This window comes from Phoca vitulina, unplaced genomic scaffold (assembly GCF_004348235.1).
Source record: "Phoca vitulina isolate PV1807 unplaced genomic scaffold, GSC_HSeal_1.0 scaffold2, whole genome shotgun sequence".
NCBI classification, from domain to species: Eukaryota; Metazoa; Chordata; class Mammalia; order Carnivora; family Phocidae; genus Phoca; species Phoca vitulina.
The window spans coordinates 27,287,243-27,312,428 of record NW_022589705.1 but is presented as its reverse complement, the minus strand read 5'-3'; the positions used below and the strand labels follow the sequence as shown (position 1 = coordinate 27,312,428).

The following is a 25,186-nucleotide window of genomic DNA, read 5'->3' as shown; positions in this document are numbered from 1 at the left end:
GCAGTGGGAGAGGGAGAAGCAGGCTTCCCGCCGAGCAGGGAGCCCGATGCGCAGCTTGATCCCAGGATCCTGGGATCAGGACCTGAGCCAAAGGCAGACACTTAACGACTGAGCCACCTAGGCAGCCCCCCCACTTTTTTAAAGACTTTGGTTTTAAGTAACCTCTACACTCAACATGGGGCCCGAACTTAGAACCCCAAGATGAAGAGGCACATGCTCTACTGACTGAACCAACAAGGCAGCCCCAGCTCTTGCACTCTTAAAGCAGGCCTTCCTTGCTCCTTGCTCTGCACACCAAGGGAAAGGATGGTTTGCTTGAGGAGCTGTAACACACTCCCTTCCAGCTGTGCTCCCCATTGTTCTCACCACACAGTCTCCATCTTTGGCCAGGAGAGTGTTAAGATTTGCTTATAGAGTTACCCATCCTGAAAGAGATGAGGAAAGGAAACCATTCTTTTCTTAATTCATTCAGTACATAGGTATTGATTGCCTACTCTTTGCAAGGCACAAACTTCTGATGTTTAATTACCCAATTTGACTCTCAGTAGAAATGAAGTTAACAACTGATCATGAGGAAGTCTCCATAAAGTATGGGCTTTGGGAAGCTTCCATGCTGGTGAACACCTTCACCTATTGGGAGGATGAAGCACTTGGAACCCTCCCCGACCTTATCCTATGTGTATCTTCATCTGGCTGTCCATGTGTATCCTTTATCACATCTTCTAATAATCTCGTAAATGTATGAATTTCCTTGAGTTCTGTAAGCTGTTCTAGCAAATAATCCAATCCACGGGGTGGAGGTCATGGGGACCTCTGATTTTAGCCATGTCAAACAGAAGTTGTGGGTAACCTGGGGACCTACTACTTAAAATTGGCATTTGAAATGGGGGGCAGTCTCATGGGACTGAGCCCTTCACCTGACCTGATGCCATCTCCAGGTAGATGTCAGAATTGAGTTAATTTGTGGGACACCCAGCTGGTGTCACAGAATTGCTTGATGCGGAAAAAAAACAACACAGACATCTGGTATCAGACGTGTCATGAGCATTGTAGTCGTGCAAGAATAAGGGAGAAACACGGGACTGAGGTTTTTCACTACACACATGTTGTTAACATACTTTTGCCTTCTTAATGACTCCTAATTGGTGATATATTCCTGGCAGTACAATAGGAAATATAAAGCTTCCGTCTTCACTGTTCTACAAACTCTAGAAGGTGAGAAATAATAATAATAGCATAATTTGCACCACACTGGGGAGCCGACCGTGATCTTCTCTTAGTTACCTCTGTGGTCCTATCCTCTGCAGTCCTTTGCAATCCATTTCATTTATTACCCTGTCATCTTCCAAGGCCAATCATCTTTCTCTCCTTCCCTCCTTCTCTCCCTCCTTCCTTCCCTAAATTCCATTAGGGTACTGCAAGTGATTTGTGCCAAAACAATTGATTCAGTTCAAAATTTTTTCTAGCTGGTAATTATGTCAGAAAAAACCAGCTAAACGCAAATCAAAAACTTGTTCTAGTTCACCATCTCTTTGATCATTAAGATTAAAGTTGTATTTGAATATTCATTTATCTATCAAATATGTATTGATGAGATAGGCTAGGTGGGAAGACAGTAGGGGACAACATAAACATGGCCCCTGCTTTCCCAGAGCTTACACTCTGGTGGGGAAAAACCAGTAAAGATATTAGTTAATAAATATTTTCTTCTAAAGGTAACTGCTGGAGTGCCTGGGTGACTCAGTCAGCTAAGCATCTGACTCTTGGTTTCAGCTCAGGTCATGGTCTCAGGGTCATGGGATCGAGCCCCACATTGTGCTCTGTGCTCAGCCAGGAGTCTGCTTGGGATTCTCTCTTTCTCTCCCTCCGCCCCTTCCCCCTCCAAAATAAATAAATAAATCTTTAAAAAAATAAAGTTAACTGCCATCAGAAAAAACCAAATGGCGTAATAGAGAGTGATTTGGGAAGCTAATTTGGGTTGAGGGTCCGCTAAGCCTTTCAGAGGAGGTAATAATTGCATTGAGACCTAAACTAGAACTTTTCAAACTATAATTTGCATATGAATCAAGTGGTGATCTGGTATAAGTGCAGATTATAATTTAGTAGGTGAGGGGTTGTGCCTGGGATTCTGCATTTCTTATAAGGTCCCAAGTGATCCCTATGGTGCTAGTCCATGAAGCACTTGTGGGGTAGGTGCTGAGGTGAGAAAAAATTTGATGTTTGGGTTAGAGAAATACTGTTTGATAGAGGCTAGGAACAGTGAGTAAGGGATGAGGAATATGCAAGAAGGTCAAAGAAGTGGGCCAAATCATGCAGGGCCTTCTGGGCCAGAAAGTTTCATTTTATTTTAGTGTGATGGAAGACAAGAAGATGTCAAGGGGGTGAAAAGTAATGGTGTAGGAAAGACGTTAGGGTTCGAAGCCGAAGCCGATGGCCAAGAAAGAATTGTTGAGATGTCTTTGGTGCAAGACGTCTTTTGGTTTCATGAAAGCTTGGGGACAGGACCCGTGGGCAGAAAGAGCTGCACCAGGGTCATGAGGAGTGGCCCATTCCATACTTTCAGTTTGGGAGGGGGGTTGGGGAGAGCATAAGTCTCTAAGCAATTTTGGAAGTAAGGTTTCCAGGACCTTGAGGGGGCTAACTATTGATGGGAAAAGGTCATTTATTCCTGTCTAATAAAACCTGAGTCATGAGACCCTTCAGGTGTATATTGGTGGGTCATATGCTTGGGGGATGATTGCCAACACGTATCTTGGCGTGTGTGGTGGGGGGGTAGAGATAAAGGAAGTTTCTGAAGGAATTTTTGTATGTTAAAATAGACTTACAGGATCCTGGGGGCTGGACTAAGATTGCCTTTTGCCCTTAGCAAACTATCCACATCGAGGCAGCTGAGTCCCTAGAGGAAGGTCCCTCTGCCTGTCTCAAGGACTTGTCAGTGGGCTGTACGTAGTAAGGAAGCTTAATCATTTTTCTTCTGCCTTTGTTTCCCACATCAAGTAACGTGATCAGATTTAAGCTCTTGAAGATTAACCTGATGACTACGGGAATAATGAATTTTAGGGGAGCAAGAGTGGAAGGAGAAGAGGTTTCAGGAAACCAGAGTGGTACTCCTTTGTGTGAGATATTGGTGGCTTGGACCGGGACAGCAGCAGTGGACATCGGGAGCAGCAGATGGTGATGATGGTGATATAGTGGCGGAGCCTACAGGACAAGTGCATGAATTGGATATGGGGAGATGGGAAAGGGAATTAAGGATGTCAACTGGATTTATGTTCTGATCCATCAAGCAGGTGACACCATGTCCTGAGATGTAAAACCAAAGCAATAACAAAAAAAAAATCAAAACTTGTATTTTCGGTAAGTGGAAAAGGGAAAATCATCTAGAATGATTCTTACTTCTAAAGTCTCTGTTTGTATGTGTACTGGTACAAATTTCATTTAGAATCTGACATTAGAATCAAGGTGGAAGGGCAGATGCAACTGAGAATTCCTTCCCTCCCGCCCTCTCTCCCTCCCTCCCTTCGTTCTTTCCTTCTCTCTCTCTCCCTCTTCCTTCCTTCCTTCCTTCCTTCCTTTTCTTTCTTTTTCTTTCTTTCTTTCTTTCTTCTTTCTTTTTTCTTTCTTTCTTTCTTCTTTCTTCCTTTCTTTCTTAGCCACTCAGAGGGCTCTCTCTCACAAAGCCACTCTCCTCCTCCCTCTCACAAAGGAAGAGAAGAAAGATCATCAATGACACATGGCAGTGGCAGAGGCAACACTAAGAGCCAATTTCACCCTCAGGAGAGAACACTGCCTCTCTTCCCCATGGTTTCCAGTGCTCTCCATGTTCAGAGAAACTTCTCTAGTAACAAACTATAGAAATGATGCCTGGAAGTACAGTCTTGCATCTGAGAATTTAGAATCATTTGGTAATGTATCATTTTAAAGAGAGAGAAGCAGCAGCTACCCTGATAGGTGATGGAGGTTCTCTGGCAAGCAATGTTTTGCATTATAATGTAAGTTAAATAGACTCTTTTGCCTAAGCCTGGAATTTTCCAATGGAAGTTGATTTCTTAGAATAGGGATGGATGGAAAGTTAGGGTATTTCTAAAGACCCACCAGTAAAATAGCAGTGTTTTACCCTCAGAGATTGCTCCCTTTTGGATTCCCGTGAATAATTTCTGTCATTTGAAAGAGTTTAAGAAAAAGTTATGTTTTCTTTTTCCAGTTGAGCCTCTTTTAACACATTTTTTCTGGTACCATTAATATACTCATATTTCCTGCTGGAAGAATGTTAAGATTGAATTATTGTTCAAATCCTTTTTTTTTTTTTTTTTCCTTTTAAAGTTATTTTTCCTTGAAGAAGTTTCTTTGTCACTGTCAAGGTTAAGTGAAGTCACTATTGAAGGAAAGCATAGAAGGAATTTGGAATGCTCTTCCATAAACCCCAGTGACCTATCCCATGAGAATCCCCTGTAGGGCTCAGGGTTTTTAGGATAAATCATTTTGGGAAAATGTTTTCTTCCTTTGCTGCTAGGTTGACAAGGCAAAAGAAATAATACTGTTTATGTCAACCTTTGTTCTAGCACAATTTCTCAAAGCAGGTTATTGAAACCATGGGAATTTCTACCTGAATGTACAAAATTGAATTTTTACCACCCAATACTGCACATAGCAGATACTCAGTAGACGTTAATGTTAATTGAATTACTTGGAATTCCAAGAATCTTCTAGAAATCTTAGATTGGTTCCTTTCATCTTGCAGATAGTGAGCTGGAAATGGAGGGGGACAAGTTGAGAGTCTAGCCCCTAGGCAAAAAGACACATGTTGGTTAGGAATCTCACAATTTCCTTTGAAATTGAAGATGTCAGTTTCTTAAGGATGCTTTATAGTTCAAGGCCCTGAATCCATAAACATTCCCTTTGCAATTATCTTGCTACTTCTACAGGCAAACTTTTAAGTTTTTATTTATTGCTGTGGCAGAATAAGGAGTGATCCTCCCCGCCCCCGTTCCATCTGGGGAGAGATTTGGGGATCAACAAATTCTATCATAGGAAGTAAACAAACATCCTCAATTAACAAGGGACCTTTGTGATGAAATAAATCCAGGAAGGAAACAAAGCCTACTTTACCACAATAATGCCAAAGTTTTCATCATAGGGCCAGGTGAAAAACATGTTAGTGGCTGAAAATATTTTTCTCCAGTGTTACTGGCCTGAATTATCTTTGGAAGATGAGTAATACTGACCATGGAGAGATATCTGTCCTTAGGTAATTCAAGATGAAACTTGCCTCTGCCTGCAGCCTTTGCTGCCTAAGAGTGAGAGGCATCAAAGGTCCCCCCAGTGTGTTTCACTACAAGACCAGCCCACGTTCGTCCTACTTAAGAGCTAGCAGTAGGCTGGGTAGAGGAAGTCTTTCGTTAAACATCCAGCTGAAGCCCAAGGCATTAATTTTACACTTAAGAAGAGATAGCAGCAACTTGGGACCTCTTCCTCTTGTAAGGAATGGGGCAGTGTTCTGTGGCAAAGGGATGGGAGTGTTACCTAGGCAACTTAGAGGATGTGAGGAGGATGACAGAGGCTTGGAGAGACGCAGCATCCATGTGGTATAGGTCCTGAAGGCTCAGTGTGAGCCCTTGTCTTAATCTGCTCATCTCCACCTGTCCCCACAAGGTCATGGCAAGCAGGTTACTAAGACAGGATATCACTATTGGTTCTCCTACTAGGAATGATTTTGAAGTGCTTACCTAACTTTTTTGGTTACTCCTTCTTCGGTGTTCAAGGGTGTTTAGGCTCAGGAAATTGGGTGTGGTGTGTTTAGGAAACAACAAACTTCCTGAGCACTTGGTGGGCCTGGGTAGAGATGGGTCTAACAGGGACACAGTCCAGACTCTCCCCATAACTAAGATAAAGGGGAGTTCACAAGCCAGTAGATGACACCCCCCAAATTATCTGAGACAAGATGCCTACTTTGGCTTGGTCTCCCCCTCTCAAATGTGAGCAAAGCCCATGTACTTCATAGCAGGGCAGGAAGGGGTTCCTGAAACACCTGGTTCACGTGACATTTAATCGTGACTATAGGTGCTGGGCACATTATGGCACTGAGTATTCCTTCTATAAATGCTAATTAAATGACTTTTTAAAAAAGATTTTATGTATGTATGTATTTATTTATTTCAAACACACACACACAGCACAAGCAGGGTAGAAGCAGAGGGAGAGGGAGAAGCAGGCTTCCCGCTGAGCAGGGAGCCCTACGTGGGACTTGATCCCAGGACCCTGGGATCATGATCTGAGCCGAAGGCAGACTCTTAACCAACTGAGCCACCCAGGCGCCCCTAAATAAATACCTTTAGATGGTAGACCCTAAGCTTATTTCTGAGGAAATTAATTCTTTTGGTCTCTGACCTTAAAGATCTCATAATCTACTGAGGAAGACAGCCATGAAGAGATCATTTATTTCAACTCAATTAGATTGAAGAAGGGACTTTGAAAGAATTCCAGTTAGTTCACCTAAGAGACCGGAATGGCCTGAACAGGTGCAGTGGCAAGAAGGCTGAAGTAGGAGAGTGAGGCTGAGTCTGAGAGACATTCTGAAGTTTCAAATGGCTTCCATAGGCAATTGGATACAGTGGGACAGGGGGCAGGTGTGGGGGAAGAAGCCTGTGGCCTCCTGTTACATACTTCTGACCTCATTTATTTAGAAAACCTAAAGTGGAAGTCAAAACATCAATATTGTCTAAGTGAAAGGAAGAACTGAGAGGATCCTCTGACTTGCTTCTGTCATTTATTGCCCCACGTGATGAAATGTGATTGCATTGAAAGTTGACCTGTTTTAAACTTGGGGGCTTTCAGTGTGAGTTGCAAGGCAACCCCGAGTGGAATTCACTTTCCAGGAGTGTCAGAGTTGCTCCTGGATGTCAGGCCCTAGACACTATCACAACCAAAGGAAAGGGTAGGGGCAGCTACGCTGTGGCATCAGGGCCTTGCTATTCTGTGTCATGAACGAGGGTGTTGTTTTGCCTTTTTGGACAAGTATGTGTGTGTGTTGGAGACTTTGTAGATTCTGGCAGTCCTCGGAAGGTGGGGCAGAGGACTCACCTCAGGAAAGGGAAGGGAACAAAGAACATGGACAGAGTAATCTCTCCAACACCAACAGCAGATACACTGTTTTCCTCCTGCAAAAATGAAACAAATGTCAAGATGAGGAAGATACGTTCTGTAGGACAGTGAAGTATAAGCTCCAGAATCAGATTGGCTGGTTACCCAAGCTGTCTAAACTCTTAGCAAAAACCTGGCACATAGTAAGTGCTTAGTAAATATTAGCTTCTACTATTCTAAGTAACTCAGAGCAGGAAAGGGAAATCAGAACTATTTTTCTAAACCTGAACAGGAAGCTAAGAAAAAGTAGCTTTCAAAACAGCACTAGAATATAACTCCAAAAGCACACGCAAAAAAGAAAAAAAAATAGATAGATTGGACGTCATCAAAATTAAAAACTTTGTGCTTCAAAGGACACCATCAACAAAGTGAAATGAGAACCTACACTGTGGGAGAAACGTTTTGCAGACCATATATATAATAAGAGACATATATCTAAAATATGTAAAGAACCCTTACAGTTCAATAATAAAAATCACATAACCTAATTTTAAAAAATGGACAGCAGACCTCAATGGACATTTCTTTTTTTTTTTTTTAAGCTTTATTTATTTAAGCAATCTCTACACCAACATGGGGCTTGAACTCATGACCCCAAAATCAAGAGTCTCATGCTCCTCCAACTGAGCCAGCCATGTGCCCCAAATGGACATTTCTTTAAAGAAGATATGCCAACAAAAGTAAGCACATGAAGATGCTTGACATCTTTAGCAATCAGAGAGATGCAAACTACAACTACAAGGAGAGACTACACATACGTTAGGATGGCTATCATGAAAATGACAAATAATAGGTGTTGGCAAGGATATGGAGAAATGGAAACACTATACACTGCTTGTAGAAATGTAAAATGGGGCGGCCATTTTTGAAAGCAGTCTGGCAGTTCCTGAAAAGGTTAAACACAGAGTTACCACATGACCCATATGAGTAGAGCAATTCTACTTCTAGGCATATACCCAAAGGAATGAAAATGTATGACCACACAAAAACTGGCACATGGACATTCATAGCTATCATTTGGCAATAAAAAGAAATGAATCCCTGATATATGCTGCAACATGGATGAGCCTTGAAAACAGTATGCTTAGTGAAAGAAGCCAAACATAAAAAGACCACATTTTGTATAATTCTATTTATGTGAAATATCCAGAATAGGCAAATCTGTAGAGACAGAAAGGAGATTAGTGGTTGCCAGGGCTGGGGGTGTTTGAGGAGGAATGAAGGGTGAATGGTAATGAATATGCAGTTTCTTTTGGGGAGATGAAAATGTTCTAAAATTGATTGTTGTGATGGTTGCATCACTGTGAATAGACCAAAATCCATTGATTTATACACTGAATTGGTGAATTATATCTTAATAAAACTTAAAAAAAACAGTACTAGGAGAAGGAGGTATTAGTATGTTAAGAATATTCCTTGTTAGGGATTCCCGGCTGGCTCAATGGGTGGAGGATGCGACTCTTGATCTTGGGCTCATGAGTTCAAGCCCCATGTTGGGTGTGGAGCCTACTTAAAATAAAAATTAAAATAAAAAAACACACCAAAAAAAAGAATATTCCTTGTGATATTACACCATATGGACTGTGTGTTTCAGATTAATAGATCAATATCAAATGAAACATTTCTAGTGGCTGTGCAAAAGATTTCCATTCATGGTCCTGGATGTTCCCACATTTCTATTAATGACCCAGAAAAGACCACTTGTGCTGAATATCTTGCCCTTGTTCCTCCAGATCCATTCTCCACTATCCACCCTGCTCTCTGTGGAAGCTGACTTGTGTGAACTATGCCAGTGGGCTCCTGTGCCTTATGGTCAATCCAGCAAGAGATCAAACAGGAGGGAGGAGAAGGAATTTAAGGACGTTAACTGAAACCCCACCATGCCTAAGAGGCAGAAAGCAGGATGCAAGGACACCTGGACTAAGAACGATGGGATGATTCTAACAAGAAGATGTTTAATACAAAGTCTAGGTGAAGATGTGGTGACTACAACAATATGTGAAGTTTTGATTATTGTTGACTCACTGTGAATCAAGAGGTGACAAAATGTACACCTCCCAAATAAAATTCTAGCTTTCTAAAGCCCCAGGTAAGGGAATGTTTGCATTCTCTTCCTTTGTGGTCCAACCACTCTTAGAGTACTGTGTTCAGCTTTAGGTGATACATGAAAAATCTGCTGCAGATTTTAATGCATCTGTTTTAACTTCAGCCTGTCGGGTACATGGACGGAATGAAACACGCTACAAAATTAGATAATTTGCTAGGTAGACAGGGGGCTGCTTCTAAAATCACCTTTCCTCCAGTTTTTAAGAAATTGTTTTTTGAACCAAACTCTCACTTCCATTAGAGTAAATTCTTTCCCAGGAAGCTTCTGGAATTTTTATACAAATAGATTTAATAATAAACCTTAAGCAAACCTTAAACAAATCCAGACCTATGTACACATTTTAGCCTCAAACCAAGCACATATGGAAGAACTATCTAATCAATAAAGTTGATCAGAAATAATTCCTTACAGGCCTCACTTTAAATGTATAGTGAAATTTAAATTGAGGTCAAGTAATGTCAGAATGTTCATGCTAGAAGTGCCTTTGATATCATTTAGTCCAAACCTCTGCTGTTGTAAGTAGGGAGACTGAGGCCCAGGGAGGTAAAAGGACTGGTTCTCATCTGACTTCTCTGATTTTAATTCCAAGTCTATTACATGTGCTACATTGCCTTCCTGATGAACTCATGCTTCTAAAAGTTGATGAGTTTGGACCAACTTGGAGTGGACTTGGTGGATCTTATTTTCTCAGTGTTTATTTGGTATCTACATTGTGATAAGGCATTGTGTATCACATATCCCAGGCATTTGTATGCCTTACTTGAAACTAAAAAGCATATAGTACTTACAATGTTTTACTGAGAGACTTTTAAAAAAAGTTTTCCTGATTTTTCATCTTCTCTATGCATTACACCAACATTTATTGAGAATCTGTTGTGTTAAGTCATGTCCAAAGAGGTAAGCACAACAAACAGGAAAAAAAAGTCTTTGCCTTCATATAACTTATCTTGTAATTTTTATTTTTATATTTGGAGTAGACTTCAAGGGAATTGAAAGAATTCTTGCATTACTTCCTGTAACGGCCAGCCTCCAAGAAGACAGCCTCTGATAATCCTTGCCTCCTGGTATTCACATATTCATGTATAATGCCCTCCCATGTTACCCTGTATGTGGGCCAGAACACTGTGGAAGTGACAGTGTGTGAGTTTGAGTTTCAGTCATAAAAAATATTGCAGCTTCGATCTTTGCCTTTCTTGGCTCACTCAGGGGAAAGGACCCCAAACAGCTTTGTGGAGAGGCCATGTACAGGGAAGAATTGAGACCTCCTGTCGATAGGCAACACCAACTTTCCAGCCATCTGAGTGAGTCTTGGAAATCACTTGGAAGTGGATCTTTGGATGTGTCTTAGAAGCAGACCTCTAGCCTCTGACAAGTCTTCAGATGACCGTAGCCCTGGCTGACATCTTAACTCCAACTTCCCAGCAGACCTCAATTCAAAACTTCCAGCTCTGCTGCTTCAGAATTTATGACTCACAAAAACTGTGGGAAATATGAATGTTTATTGTTCTTTTACACCACTAAGTATCAGGGTCACTTATTATGCAGCAGTAGAGAACCAAGACACCTCCTGTGTTTTAGGAAGACTTCTTAGAGAAGGAGGATCTGAGAAACACCTGCGTATTATAAATTGGGAAGGAAGCATTATTTTCCCATGCTTCTGGGTTGCAAGAGAACCAACTCTTAGCGGGAAATACACATACACACAGGCCATTTCAAATTCATGGTTTCTGACAGAGTGTTCAATGTTTTTGATGCTGTCAGAAATTTGGGGTTTCAAAATATGGTTAGGAAGAATATAAAGGAGCTACACCTTTATTACATGGGAGAGAGGAAGAGATCCATGGGTGACGAAAAGGCCATCTTCTTGATTACAGTAAAGAAGGCTCCAGAAATTAACTTAGTGTAGTTAACCCCAGCAGTGGGCATAGCAACCAAAAATACTGCAAAAAGTACAACTCAGCAAGATTATTTGCTAATAATTTATTTTCCTCAAGAAAAGAAAAACATATCCTTGGTAATGTGCCAGTTCTCAACAAGCTAATTCATGGTAAGTCTTTCTCTGGGGAAAGAGATAATTAAATCGTTCTGAAGTCTTTGCTCCCTAACTACAGAGTCATTAAGGCTGTTCACAAATATTCTTGTTCTCCTTCCTTCCTGACATATGGTGGGTTGTACTTTCCCACCCACTCGAAGGTATCACTGTGTGCCATGCTTTGGCCAGTGAAATGTGAGTGGAAACTTTGAAAGTCAGGATGCTTCCCCGTCTTATCTTTTTCTTGTCATGGCAACCAGCAATGTTTCTACTAGTGACTGCTTTGTCAGCCTGGGGCCTGGAGTGAAGATGACAATGGTGTGGAATAGGACCCCCACCTGACCACACTAGAAAGTAGGGTGAATAAGAAATAAATCTTCAGGGGCACCTGGATGGCTCAGTCGATTGAGCCTCTGCCTTCAGCTCAGCTCATGATCCCAGGGTCCTGGTATGGAGTCTTACATCGGGCTCCTTGCTCAGCAGGGAGCCTGCTTCTCCCTCTGCCTGCCAGTCCCCCAGCTTGTGTTCTCTCTAGCTCTTGCTCTCTCTCTGACTAATAAATAAATAAAATTTTTTAAAAAAAGAAAAAAGAAATCAATCTTCAGGGTGCCTGGCTGGCTTAGTCTGTAGAGCGTGTGACTCTTTTTTTTTTTTTTTAAGATTTTATTTATTTATTTGAGAGAGAGAGAGAGAGAGAGAGCACATGAGAGGGGAGAGGGTCAGAGGGAGAAGCAGACTCCCCGCGGAGCAGGGAGCCTGATGCGGGACTCGATCCCGGGACTCCAGGATCATGACCTGAGCCAAAGGCAATCGCTTAACCAACTGAGCCACCCAGGCACCCGAGCGTGTGACTCTTGATCTTAGTCGTGAGTTTGAGCCCCATGTTGAGTGTGGAGCCTACTTAAGAAAGAAAGAAATCTTCATATTTAAGTCACTGAAATTTTAGGATTACTTCTAACAGCATAATCTAGCCTATCCTGGCTGAAATGCTAATAAATAAGTGAAGTTCATGTTCATTGTTCCTGCCTGTTCAGACACTGGCTCAGCAGCTCTCCACTGGTTAAGGGGAGCTACTAAGAGTATAAGAGTCTTGCTGGGAGCCAGGTGTCTTCCATCCTATATCTCAGTATATTTTCATAATAAGCCAGATACTATTAATGCCATTTTACCTGTAAGGAGGCTGAGAAGTGAAGTGCCTTGCCCCAGCTCACTGGCAAGCATCAGAGCTGGGACAAGCCACGTTTTCTGAATATAAAACCCAAGCCGAGTCACTGAGCTGTACCAGGGCCCCCCATTACCGATTATGAACCAAGGTAACTTTAGCCTGCTTGGTAACTCAGCTGTGACCTCTTCCTACGTTAGTCACTTTTGTATCCTCCTTCCTGTCTCTGCTTTGCTATTTTCTACATGAACCCACATAATGTTCCCCCACTTTGAAGTAATTGTCACCCTCCCTCTTAAGGGTGAGGAAATAAATACTTGGCATACAGCCCCTGAAAGGTGTGCTAAATATTTTATATACATTGCAATTTTACTTAGTCCATATATGAGCCCTGTAACAGAAGTATTATTAACTTCATTTTAAAAGGGGGGGAACTGAAGTGCAGGCAGGTTATGTAAATTACCTAAGGTCTTTGTTTTGTTGTGTGCGTTTTTTTTTTAAGATTTTATTTATTTATTTGACATAGAGAGAGAGAGAGCACAAGCAGGGGGAGCAGCAGGCAGAGGGGGAAGCAGGGTCCCCGCTGAGCAGAGAGCCCAAGGTAGGGCTCGATCCCAGGACCCTGGGATCATGACCTGAGCCGAAGGCAGACGCTTAATGGACTGAGCCATCCAGGTGCCCCTAAGGTCTTTGTTAATAATCATTGGTGGGTGGATTTCAAACCTGTGTCCACCTGACACCAAACTTCTTGCTCTTTCCAGTGCCTATTCCCACAATATTCTCTTCATCTAAATCCTTATGGGGGCTAGAAAGCAAAGTTGGAGAGGATTAGGACACTCCGAAGCCTGTTTGATTGGACTTTTCTCTCAAGCAGTAGCCCTTTGGTAACCCAGAGTCTGCAAAGATCCAGGGATCCAATCATCATGAAAAAACAGGTCCCTCCAATCTCCTCAGAGAAAAATCCAGGAACAAGATCAGCTGGAAATGGTCATTTAATTTCCATCCTTTGATTTGCATATAGAAAGTGCCCCGTATGTATTTGTTCATAAATTTGAGTTCTTTAGGGGCTTCTCAAAGTCTATGGTAGACAAACAAGGTCTCCATAGTTTCTGGCTTTAAGGCAGGCTTGTGTACTTGACTGGTCCTCCAGATGGGCATTTTTGGCCTCTGCATTTTCCTGGCAGTCTTTTTAACACTTCTTTGCACCGCCATGGACTAAGAAGGTAACCACCTTCTTATCCCTTGGCTCCAGCTCTACTCCTATTTCACTTCTTTGTAAATTAGTGGCTCAGATACCTCTGGGGAATCAAAAGACATAATGTTCCTGGGTATTTGAGGCTAAGTATGTGAGCAGTTAATTTACCCCACCTCTTATCCTCAGCTGCCTGGTGATTGATTTGTTGTGGTCAGGTCTTAGCCTGTCCATGCTGTGAAGGGCTCTCCTTCCCCTGCCTTCCCTGTAGCGAGGGGAAATGCCAGAGGCTAGACTGGAAGAGCTCACAAGCGGCCTTCTAGTTCTCAGATCTAGTCAACTAGACCAGTTTTAAGTTGAAGCCACATCTATGTTGGTTTAAGAATCAAACTAGTCACTCCGTCAGTGTTTACTGGGGGCCTTACTCTGTGCCTGGCCCTCCTCTAGAGGCTGGTGACAGACCAGTGAGTGAGACAGACAAGGCCTCTGGGAAGAAAGAGTCAATAAACAAGTGGACAAGTGAACCTGGTAATTCCAGACCATGACCATTGCTGTGAGTGAAATAAACAAGGTCATGTGATAGGCTATGAGAAGGGATGAAGTTTATTACTTTAGGTAGGTAGCTATGAAAGGTTCTCTGATAAGGGACCTTCTGAGTTAAGATGTAAATGATTAGGAGTCAGACTGGGAAAGAACATTCCAGGCAGAGGGAGTAGAAATTCTAAGGCTCTCAGACTGGAGTAGGTTTGGGTTGTTTAAGAAATAAGATAAAGTTGGGGTGCCTGGGTGGCTCAGTCATTGAGCATCTGCCTTCAGCTCAGGTCATGATCCCAGGGTCCTGGGATCGAGCCCTGCATCGGGCTCCCTGCTCAGTGGGGAGCCTGCTTCTCCCTCTCCCACTCCCCCTGCTTGTGTTCCCTCTCTCGCTGTGTCTCTCTCTGTCAAATAAATAAAATCTTAAAAAAAACAAAAACAAAAACAAGAAAACTAATGCACAAAAAAAAGAAAAAGAAAAAGAAGTAAGATAAAGTTGGGATAATTACCACTCACTGAGTGGTTACTATGGACCAGGCGTTGTGCTATGCACTTCCATATAGTATCTCATTTTAATTAATTACAATCCCCACAAGGTAGCTATGATCTCCAGGTAGATCATTCGTTCTGTTAGCACTTGGGGTTCCCTCATCTCTATGATGGCATCCTAGAGAAGTGAGTCTCAATTGTGGTGATTTGGAACTTTATGAATGAGCTCTACTAGAATTTAGTAGGTGGGGACCAGGGAGGAGAGACATGTTTCAATAAGTAGGATGTCCCACGCAACAAAGAATTGTCCCTCATCACACAGGATTCTCAAATGTAACACCAGATCAAGGTTGACGTATGTGAAAAACCTGTTTATAAACTTCAAACCTAGGTTCTAATTCCATTTTACACACACAAATGAAATGTAAAATAATAGAAATATATATATGTCTCAGTCCCCTATTCCTTGCACACAGCTCGTAAAACCCTTGTAATTTCCTAAGTGGTGAAAGCCCTAGGAACATCTTTTGTTCTAATATTTGGTCTTTGACCTTGGTTTCTCACACAGAACTCCCAAAATCCTTGGGATTTCTTAGGTGACAAGAGTGCCTTGTGTTCTAATGAGATGACTCTCGGTGGGTTCCTGGATAGCTTTAGGATGGGGGCTGATCACACGTGATTAGAAGCTTGGGACTTTCAGCTACATTCTCTGTCTTCTGGGAAGGGGAGAGGGCCTAGAGAACGAGTTAATGATTGATCATGCTTACGTGCTGAAGGGTACGTAAATATCCCCCCAAGTACAGGGTTCAGAGAGCTTCCAGGCTGGTGAACACATGGAGGTGCTGTGTAGAGTGGTGTGTCCTGAGAGCACATGGAAGCTCCACACCCCTTCCCATTTCTTCATCTGGCTGTTCATCAATACCCTTTATCATGCCCTTAATTATGTAATAAACTAGTAAACAAAAGGAAGTGTTTCTCTGAGTTCTGTGAGCTGTTCTGGAAAATTATCTAATCCAAGGAGGGGTTCCTGGTGAACCTCTGATTTGGAGCCAACTCAGACAGAAGAATGGATAACCTGGGGACCTACTACCTGTGATTAGCATCTCCAGGAGGGGAGGGATGTTGTGGGACTGAGCCCTTCACCTCTGAGGTCTGTGCTAACTTCAGTTAGTGTCGGAATGGAATGGAAGTGCAGGATAACCAGGTGGTGTTGAAGAATTGGTTGGTGTGGGAGAAGCATTTGGGAATTCAATCACCAACTAAACGAAGGGAAGATCCTACTTAATTTATTTTGAGCTTTACCAAGAAATGCTCACCATTTCACAAAATCGCAATACCCACTGCAATGCTACTCATGGGATTTGAGTCAGAATGACACAGAATGACAGAATGACACAACTGTATCAGGCTGCATTTGTAACTGTCACGTGCAAATAGGTAACATAGGAGATCTGATACTTTGCAATTAAATTAAAATTAAACCTTTCTAAGAATGAAAATCCAACTTCTCTGTTAGCAGAGATGCATAAAAAGCATTCTCTTATTTCTTAACTCATTCATTGTAAGTAAGTGTAAGCAACTGACTATTCGATGGGTATTCTAATGGCCCACCAAACATGCCCCAAGCAAAGACTTCTAATGCATGTTAATTTATTTTTAATTACTTTATATCTCTTCTATATTATAATCAAGAGTTAGTGCCAAAAATCCAGTGTCCCAGAAAGTTCTCCAGTCCCAAGTAAACCAGAACTGTTGGTCACCCTAGATAGTGTTATTATTATTTTTTTCCTGAAATTATGTGTGGGTAGGTTATATTATCTAAGAATTTCTGTGACGGCAAAGGAAGGGTTACAAAAGATTTGTTGTAAGAAAGGAGTATTAGGTCTGGTGGGGTGGAGAACCATGCCCTAGAGAAAGCCCTGAGTCATGGAGGAGTTTAAGTACAGGATCTGTTTCCACAGGCTGTCCAGAATGGGGAACACCCAGGGCTGAGTCCAGCCCTTCCTGCATAGATAAGAGTCGCACCTCCAAAACTGGGCTGGTGTGTTGGGGGTGGGAGGGTAAATCCTAGGACATTTGACACCTATATTCCTAGTATGGCAGCCTCCAGCCCACATGTCCAGATGAATGCACACAATTATAATTTTTATTCTTGCAAAATCATAGAGCAGGACAAGTTTGTTTTTGCTGCCCTCCTACTTCTTTTTGACATGCCTATTCTTGTGCTCTCTATGTCCTCATGTTGAAAACTGTCCCCAGATGGTAGCAGTGTGACCAACTTTGATTCGGACCCCTGCTCTGACCTAATGATTCTGTGTTTACACTTCCTTCACTGTAAAATGAGGATAATGATAATATATCTGCTGCATTGAGTTAATGTTAGGAATAAATAGAAGAAATGGACTAATGTCACTCATTCTTAGCATGACACATAGTACATGTCTCATAAATTGTATTTATCCTTATCCTTTGACCTATGTACCTCTGCCCTTCCCAGTAGCGACTTGTGAGCGAAATTACTTATTTCTCATTCTTGCACCTCGCCTCCCATCTGTGTCACTGATGGAACACAGAAAGCATTCTGCTTCGTGAAGCAATCTATGTTAAGGTTAAGATTTCCTGCATTTTAAAACTTACTTACCTCCACCGGAGGATTGTGTATGAGATATTTTTAGAACTGAGAGAAGAGTAGTAGCAGATTTTCCATTGCTCCCTGTCGTGGGCTGAATTGTGTCCTCCCTGAGTTCATATGTTGAAGCCTTAACCCCCAGCACCTCAGAAGGTGACTGTATTTGTAGAGAGGGTCCTTGAAGTGGTAATTAAGGTAGGATGACGTTGTTGGGATGGACCTTAATCCAATGGGACAGGTGTCCTTATAAGAAGAAGAGGTTAAGACACAGACATGCACAGAGGAAGACCACGTGAAGACACAGAGAGAAGACAGCCAGCTACAAGCCAAGGAGAGAGACCTTAGAAGAAAGCAGTGCTGCTGACACCTTGATCTGGGACTTCTAGCCTATAGAACTATAAGGAAACAAATTTCTCTCTTTAAGACACACAATCTGTGGTAGGCAGCCCTAGCAGACTTTCACACTCTCTTCCTCCTGTCACAGACCTTTTGCAGATTAAAGTTCCTGGGGCCAAATCCCAGATAAGTTCCTTGAATTCCCTGTTCTTTTTTCATCCTTATAGCAAACGCTGGAGATTCAGGCTATGGGTTCACAACGGGGAGGAAAGGAATTAATAATACATGCCAGATACTTAATCATCATGGTAACTTATGAGTAGTTATTATTACAGATTAGGAAACTGAGGATCAGGGAGGTTGCATATCTTAACTAAAGTAATCATTCATTCATTCATTCAACAAGTATTTATGGAACAAATATACCTGTACCTGTATGCCAGGCAATATGAAAGATGCTGGAGATACATCAGTGAATCAAACTGACTTACTCCTTGTTCTCGTAGGGCTAATAGATTAGTGGGCAAACAGATTTTAAACAAATAATCACATGGGGTAGCTGCCTGGCTCAGTTGGTAGAGAATGTGACTCTTGATCTCAGGGTTGTGAGTCCGAGTCCCATGTTAGGGGTAGAGTTTACTTAAATAATCACACAAATAACTATATCATTATAAATGTGATAACTTACAGAGGAGCACAACATATTAGTAGGAGAGCCAGATCAGTTTAATTCCATGCAGTAAAAATTTACCGAGTATCTATTATATGCTAGATGTGCTAAGTGCTTGGGAAGTATCAATGAACATGACAGATATGGATTCTATCCTCTTAGAATTTCCATAGCTAGTGGGGAAAGAAGACATCAAACGAGGCTTACAAAGGAGAGAGAGAGGTGTTATGAAAGATGACTTCAAGGTTATCTGGGGTCATTTAGCAAAGTGTATCATTTGGTCTAAGAAATCAAGGTAGGTCTTCCGGAGGAATTGCTAAACTTACTGGAAATTGAAGAATCAGGTAGCAGTTAGCCAAGCAGAGGTGTGCAAAACTTTCTTCAGTCAGACGATCTCCAGCTCAGATAGTACCTTTCTCCCCATAGACTTTCTGAGTAGGCATCTTTTCTCTGCCTGGTCATACACAAGTTGTTCAGATAGAACACTGGGCACTAACCGGAGAACTATTTTCAAAGTCTTGTCTTGAAAGGGACATTGACCTTAGGGGGTAAGCCTAGGAAATTCCCATCTCAGTGGGTGACTTTAGGGCCCTTCCTTTCCTCTACTATTCCTTCTGTGGCAGACACTGGGGCCTGGCTTACAGAAAGCCTTTTTCCTAGTGCCCTCTGCTATACAAGCCAGAAAACAACATATTTATTTACCCAGATTCTCTTGCTGGAATGTTCGGTCATGTGGCCCAGTTCTGGCCAATAAACAGAAATTACTGGGTAAGTTTCGGGAAGAACTTTTTAATTATTTTTAATTATTTTTTCTTTTTTAAAAGATTTTATTTTTAAGTAATCTCCCCAACATGGGCCTTGAACTCACAACCCGAAGATCAAGAGTCGCATGCACGCTCCACTGGCTGAACCAGCCAGGCACCCCAGGGAAGAATTTTTTTTTTTTCTAAGTTGGCTCCTCACCCAGTGTGGAGCCCAATGTGGGACTTGAACTCCCGATCCTGAGATCAAAACCTAAGCTAAGATCAAGAGTCAGATGCTTCACCGACTGAGCCACCCAGGCGCCCTAGGGGAAGAACTTTTTTAAAAGGACAGATTCACCTGGCACTTGTTTTTTCCTTTGTCCTCATTCATGCCTGTTTTCTTCTTCTTGCCTTGAATCTAAACGTGTGAACTGGAAGTGCAGTAGCCATCTTGTGATCACAGAGAGGAAGGCCACTTGCTAAGGATGTTGAATGTAAAGAAAGGGCCTGGTTCTCTCATGGCTTATGTCGGCCTTGCTTATGCCCTGACTTAACTGTTTGAGAGGCTACTGAATCTTTCATTCTTCAGTGTTTTAGGTGCACCCCCACCCCCCGCCATTGTTCTTATTTGCTACTAAACACATCCCTGATTTATCCATTGCCCTATCTCTGGTAACCAAAAATAGGGGCTTGAACATTTCTACCTTAGTTTTGGAAGATTGTAGATGTTTTCTACTATCTGGTTCATGTCAGGATATACCTGGTTGGGAAGTTCTAGGTCTTACCACAAATGCAAGCTGAATCGTATTTGTTTAGACAATTGTACTCCGGACTGCAGAGCCAGCTGCCTTTTGAAGTGCCCTGATTTAAACCCCTGGGGTGCTTATATTCTAGCGCTTCGTGTTAAAACAGGTACAAAGTAGTCAGGGAGTGGCTCCTCCCTAAAGTCTAAACACAATAGAAATGATGCCCATTAACTTTAAAAAAAGTTTTCGCTGAAGGAAAAATTGAAGAGAGAGAAAAAAAGCAAGAGTACAAAGACTAGTTTCGAGTAGTGTATCAGATTATCTTCCCTTTTGTAAGATCTAGATGAGTGGAAATATATTCTCCTGAGGGAAGTCTTTCCTTGAGGTAGAAAATTCCTCCAGACATCTCCCTTCTCCAAATATTACATCTTTTAGTTACAGGGAGGTATTTACAAGACAGATTTTCTAAGGCAATCCCATTGCTCTGCAGTGTAATTTCAAAAGTATTTTCTTACTGAAAAAAATTTGCCCTTTTGTTTATAAGAATCTTTCCCCTTGGAACACAGCCTCAGAGTCGTAAATCAAAACTACATGTTTACCTTATCACAGATTACTTTCTCTGATTAGAAGTTTTGATCTTTGTGAAGTTGATCTTCAAAGAACCAGACTAGCCACCTGGATTCAGTGGTGTGTTCTGTGTGTTGTCTGCCTCACCAGTTGAACTGGAGAGATTGCAGTGAACTGTGTTTATTGACTTGGCCAGATCATTGCCTTGTGGGCAGAGGGAAAGGAGAGCAGCAGAGGATCTGGAAATAAGACCATCCACCTCTCACAGCGGGATTTGAGAGACCCATTTGTCCCACCCCTCCTCCTCCTTTTGGGGACCTAACAGGGGCCACTGCTTTGGGAGAGTAGGCAAGGAACACTACAAGGTGGAAAGTGAAAAGTCTCCCTTGGTTTTAAGGAGCAGAGAAATACTGAGCCTATCTAGGAAAGAGAATTTATCACAGATAGAAAACTGGAACCGGAAAGCTGATGAGGGGGTCCAGGCGGTGTGAGGGACTGGTTGTTCCATTTGTTGCTCCCATGCTATGGGTTTTCTCCCTCTTGTGATCTCTCTGCCTTTCTTCTAAGATATGTCTGCTCTCTTTTTCTTTATGTATTAATGGGCCAATTCTTCAGTCCAAATGCCAGAAAGAGCTAGTCCAAATGACTTTGCTTAATCACATTGTCCCTTTGGGTAGCGCTCTTGGCCCAAGGCATCTTCATGAGCCATTAGCCAGCTGATGGACAGGCTGCCCCAGGTCAGGTGCCCACCTCTATTCCCCTCAGTGATCACTGATGCACAGACATCAGCCTAATCTGACTTCCCTGATCCAGGGGGCTGTGGGCAGGGCAGTATATGCTAGAAGCAAGTGTCAGATAACACAGTCTCTGGGACTTGCATTTAGACCAAGTCCCAGTGCCGTATCATGCCCACTTTGCTGGACCAGATTTGCACTCAGATTTCCTTTTCTGTAAATAGGGGATAAAAATGAAACCTATTTCACAGGATTGTGGTGAAGCTTGAGTGGGATAGCATATAGCATATAGGTGAAATGGCTGGGTAAATTGTTAAATATTATACTCATGGCATTATTATCAGAAAGAGACAACCTCAAGCCGTTATGACCCATTTTGGCTTCTCAGAAAGGCTAACAGTTCATCTATAAAGAGAACAGTGACAGGAAGCGTGTAAGGAGTGGGGAGTGCGGGGTGGGAGTGGGCAGGAATGCCCCGCTACCCTTAGTTAAGGGGTGTCCAGGGCTAGCTAGCCACAGTCCTGGTCCTCAGGGTCTCACAAGGCTCTGGATGCTTGGTATATGTGTGTTTGTAAGCACACACGCACACATTGTGTGTGTGTGTGTGTGTGTGTGTGTGTGTGTGTGTAAAACGATTGACAGAGAATACAGAACCCTCTTTTTTTTAAGATTTTTTAAAAATTTATTTGCTTGAGAAAAGAGAGCACAAGCAGGGGGAGCAGGGGGAGAGGGAGAAGTGGGCTCCCCACTGAGCAGGGAGCCCAACGTGGGGCTCGATCCCAGGACTCCTGGATCATGACCTGAGCTGAAAGCAGACACTTAACCAACTGAGCCACTCATGTACCCCTAAAGAACCCTCTTCTATCTCTTCAGAGCCTCTCTTCCCCTTTGCTGAAGGTCCCCCTCCCTTTTTAAGAAATATTTTATTTTTAAGTCATTTCTACACCCAACGTGGGGTTCCAACCCACAAGAGTCGCACATTCCACCGATTGAGCTGGCCAGGCACCCCCTGATGGTCCCTTTTTTGCCACTAACCTCTCCAAATTTCTTTAAATACCAGGAATAAAGTAAACAGGAAATTAAAATATCAAAGCTGAAAAGAGAGAGGTGACAGTGAATAGACAGAAGTCATATGATATAGGGTGTGAGTTCCCCAGAAGGGCTGGGAGGTTCAGCCCACAGAACTGGGAAATTTTGGCTCATAAGCAAACATCCTGTAGATGCCAGTAAGTATCAAGCCCTTTGTATGAAAAGTGGCCCTAACCTTGGCCAGAGCTGCATCTGGGCACCCCTGGAACTCCCTGACTCACTGCAGAGGTAGCTGAACGAGGGCATGGTCCTGCCAAATCCAGTGGCTTTACTTGCTGAGCTCACTGGATCCCTCCTTAAAGCACAGGAGGGAAGGTAGGGAGAAACGCCTGCCAAGATCCTTCTTTAGCAGACCTCCTGTCCTGGATTGGAAATTTAGGCCCTGTTCGAGTGGGCTCAGGTTGCTCACTTTCAGGTTGTCACATAAAAACGTACTGAAGTATACAGGAAAAATTCAAATTTATTTATAAAAACAAAGCTTTCCAAAACACACTGCAAGCTGGAATGTCTTGGTACGGCAGGCTATCTACTTAATTCTGCCCGCCGAGCTGGGCCCTATTACGATTAAATAGGGGAGCAGGAAAAGTAGAAGCAAAGTTTGGAGATGTTCCTTTGAGAAGCATACAGGAAGGGCAAACAAGGGAGATAGGGAAGTGAGGAAAGAGATGAATCATTCTCCTCTATATTTGGCTAATTCCCTCATTGGCATTGGCAGATCTGACTGCTGAATCGAAGTCCTGGGGTCCTTGTTTTCTTCTCCCAGGGCTTTCTGTTCTCTGTTAATTAGGACATTGGAGAAATTGTCATGATAATTACAGTGTCTAGACTTGGGGAACTATGGGAAGCAGTAAGTGAATATTTAATTGCAGAGTTGAGAAGACATATGTAGACGACAGTATTTTGAAAGTCGCTTCTGAGAACAAAGCTGCACTGAGACGTATTTCTTGGGATTGCCCTGACGTTGCCTGTTATGTAAAGGGAATCTTGGATGTTTCGTCTGAGCATTTAGGGTTGTCAAAATTTTCATTTCCTCAAGAAGATTCCAAGGATCTGCAAAGAAAGCTGTGCTGTAGTGCTCTAATCTTTATCAGTTTTACCCTCAGAGAGTATCGTCATAAGGGGTCGCGAGGCAGACGCTCTCAGTTTGTTGCCCAGACTAGCAGATGTTGACTGATTCTCTTGGAAAGATAGGTCAAGTAATTAGGATGGAAACTTCCTACCTTGCCACATTCGATAATCATATTTTCCCTTCCACAAATTCAATGGCACACTTTCTTCAGCTGGTTGGTGGAAGAATGCAATGGAATGTTTTCCTTCCCAACATACAGTAAATCCATGCTTATTGGTATCTAGTTAGAAATCCCCATTACTCAGCGTTTCCTCACTTGGAGAGGACAAAATGATTGGTCTTCTAATGATGCCTGGAAGGTTCCTGGCCATCTCCAGCTGTCTTTTATTTTTCCGGATGGAAATATCATTACTATTTCTGCTGATTATGCATGTAAAACTGGCTTATTGTAAAGATTCAACATTGAAAAATGGAAAGTGGAAATCCCCTTTGTAAATGTCTCACCCCATGGTTAATCCCCCAGGTAAACACTCAATAGACTAGTATAGGTCCCTTGGAAATTTTCATGCATATAAATATATACATGTATATAGAATATATTTATGCAAGTAAGATCATATTATGCATACTGTTGAGTAACCTACCTTCTTAGTTTATATGTCATAAACAACTATATTAAACATATAGCACTACTTCAATTTTTTTTAGAGGGGGGAGGAAGGGGAATCAAGCAGTCTCCGTGCCCAGTGTGGGGCCTGATGTGGGGCTTGATCTCACAACCCTTAACTGAAATCAAGAGTCGGATGCTAAACTGACTGAGCCACCCAGGCACCTGTTCAATCTTTTTAATGGCTGCACAGCATTAAGTAGTACAGATTCATCATAATTGATTTTTAAAAAGATTTTATTTATTTACTTGAGAGAGAGAGAAAGAGAGTGCACAGAGGAAGAGAGAGAAACAGACCCCCACTGAGCAGGGAGCCCAATGTGGGGCTCGATCCCAGGACCCCAGGATCATGACCTGAGCCCAAGGTAGATGCTTACCCAACTGAGCCACCCAGGCGCCCCATCATCATAATTGATTTTACTATATATCTGTTAATGAATACTTAGGTTGCTTCCTATTCTTTGCTATTATAACTAATTCTGCAATGACATTTTAGCAGTGCTCTGATTATTTTTTTTAAGATTTATTTGTTTATTTTAGAGAGAGAGAGAGAGAACAAGCAGGATGGGCAGAGGGAGAGGGAGAGAGAATCTCAAGCAGACTCCATGCTGAGCATAGAGCCTGATGCCGGCCCGATTTCACGGCTCTGAGATCACGACCTGAGCTGAAACCAGGAGTCAGAGGCTTAGCCAACTGCACCACCCCGGTGCCCCCTGACTATTTTTTAAAGATAAACTGTATTAGTACTTCCCCGGTGCCCCTCTCACTATTTTTTAAAGATAAACTACATTAGTACTTCTGTTTAAAATTAACTTAATTGAAATATGGTTTAATACAAAAACCTGAACTCATTGAAAGCGTACAGTTCCGTGAGTTTTGACAAAAGTATCCCCCCCTGTAACTGATACCACTGCTAAGGTGTACAGTGTTTCCATCACCTCCACAGTTTCCTCATGTCACTTTACAGTTCACCAACCTACTGGCCCCGGGCAACTGTTGTTCTGCTCTCTGCTACTGTAGAGTAGTTTACATTCTCTATAATTCCATGCAAGTGGAATTAGATAGTACGTACTTTTTTGAGTCTGGCTTCTTCCATGTCACATAATGTTTTTGAAATTCATCCACAGAGTTGCCTGCATCAGTAGGTCCTTTCTGCGTGTTGCTGAGCCCTATTCCATTGTAAGGTATACCGCAATTTGTTTAGCTATTCCACTGCTGATGAAAATGTGGATTTTTGCCAATTGGGGGCTATTATGAATAGAGTTGCCATGAACATTTGA

At 42.4% G+C, this 25,186-nt stretch overlaps 2 pseudogenes; both read right to left on the bottom strand.

Annotated features, from left to right (window-relative positions):
* Positions 1 to 3,056: 3,056 nt before the first annotated feature.
* The window catches only part of LOC116647037, a 35,951-nt pseudogene continuing 13,821 nt past the window's right edge, over positions 3,057 to 25,186 (bottom strand).
* On the bottom strand, positions 3,653 to 3,880 carry LOC116627265 (annotated as a pseudogene).